General features: G+C 42.0%; 1 non-coding gene across 1 annotated transcript; it reads right to left on the bottom strand.

Moving 5' to 3' along the window:
- Window positions 1-246: 246 nt before the first annotated feature.
- On the bottom strand, window positions 247-354 carry LOC148566934 (small nucleolar RNA R71). The gene has a single exon (XR_015881778.1). It is a non-coding gene; the product is annotated as a small nucleolar RNA R71 (small nucleolar RNA).
- Between the last annotated feature and the right edge of the window lie 1,549 nt (window positions 355-1,903).

The following is a 1,903-nucleotide window of genomic DNA, read 5'->3' as shown; positions in this document are numbered from 1 at the left end:
AACTGCAAGTTTTATGGACTTCCATCTGAAGATCCTTTTCGGTTCTTAACTGAATTCTTGCAGATATGTGATACTGTTAAGACTAATGGAGTAGATCCTGAAGTCTACAGGCTCATGCTTTTCCCTTTTGCTGTAAGAGACAGAGCTAGATTATGGTTGGATTCTCAACCCAAAGACAGCCTGAACTCTTGGGATAAGCTGGTCACGACTTTCTTAGCCAAGTACTTTCCTCCTCAAAAGCTGAGCAAGCTTAGAGCTGATGTTCAAACCTTCAGACAGAAAGAAGGTGAATCCCTCTATGAAGCTTGGGAAAGATACAAACAGTTGACCAAAAAGTGTCCTTCTGACATGCTTTCAGAATGGACCATCCTGGATATATTCTATGATGGTTTATCTGAGCTATCAAAGATGTCACTGGACACTTCTGCAGGTGGATCCATTCACCTAAAGAAAATGCCTGCAGAAGCTCAAGAACTCATTGACATGGTTGCTAATAACCAGTTCATGTACACTTCTGAAAGGAATCCTGTGAGCAATGGGACGCCTATGAAGAAGGGAGTTCTTGAAGTTGATACTCTGAATGCCATATTGGCTCAGAATAAAATATTGACTCAGCAAGTCAATATGATCTCTCAGAGTCTGCATGGAATGCAAGCTGCATCCAACAGTACTCAAGAGGCATCTTCTGAAGAAGAAGCTTATGATCTTGAAAACCCTGCAATAGCAGAGGTAAATTATTTAGGTGAACCTTATGGAAACACCTATAACTCATCATGGAGAAATCATCCAAATTTCTCATGGAAGGATCAAAAGCCTCAACAAGGCTTTAATAATGGTGGAAGAAACAGGTTTAGCAATAATAAACCTTTCCCATCATCCACTCAGCAACAGACAGAAGACTCTAAACAAAATACTTCTAATTTGACAAACTTAGTCTCTGATCTGTCTAAGGCCACTGTAAGTTTCATGAATGAAACAAGATCTTCCATTAGAAATCTGGAAGCACAAGTGGGCCAGCTGAGTAAAAAGATCACTGAAATCCCTCCTAGTACTCTCCCAAGCAATACAGAAGAGAATCCAAAAGGAGAGTGCAAGGCCATTGACATAAGCATCATGGCCGAACCTGTGAGGAGAGGAGAGGACGTGAATCCCAAAGAGGAAGACCTCCTGGGACGTCCAGTGGTCAATAAGGAGCTTCCCTCTGAGGAACCAAAGGACTCTGAGGCTCATCTAGAGACCATAGAGATTCCATTGAACCTCCTTATGCCCTTCATGAGCTCTGATAAGTATTCCTCTTCTGAAGAGAATGAGGATGTTACTGAAGAGCAAACTGCCAAGTTTCTTGGTGCAATTATGAAGCTGAATGCCAAATTATTTGGCATTGATACTTGGGAAGTTGAACCTCCCTTGTTCATCAATGAACTAAGTGATCTGGATCAACTGACATTGCCTCAGAAGAGACAGGATCCTGGAAAGTTCATAATACCCTGTACCATAGGCACCATGATCTTTAAGGCTCTGTGTGACTTTGGTTCAGGAATAAACCTCATGCCCCTCTCTGTAATAGAGAAACTGGGAATCTATGGGGTGCAAGCTGCTAAAATCTCATTAGAGATGGCAGACAGTTCAAGAAAACAGGCTTATGGACAAGTAGAGGACGTGTTAGTAAAAGTTGAAGGCCTTTACATCCCTGCTGATTTCATAGTCCTGGATACTGGAAAGAAAGAGGATGAATCCATCATCCTAGAAAGACCTTTCCTGGCCACAGCAAGAGCTGTGATTGATGTTGACAGAGGTGAAATAGTCCTTCAATGGAATAAGGACCTCCTTGTGTTTAAAACTCAAGGATCTCCCTCTGCAACCATGGAGAGGAAGCAGAAAAAGCTTCTCTTAAAACAGAGTC

The sequence above is a fragment of the Arachis ipaensis genome, chromosome B4 (assembly GCF_059453495.1).
Source record: "Arachis ipaensis isolate K30076 ecotype BB chromosome B4, ASM5945349v1, whole genome shotgun sequence".
Lineage (NCBI taxonomy): Eukaryota > Viridiplantae > Streptophyta > Magnoliopsida > Fabales > Fabaceae > Arachis > Arachis ipaensis.
The sequence above is the reverse complement of the archived record's forward strand: the minus strand, read 5'-3'. Positions and strand labels throughout refer to the sequence as shown.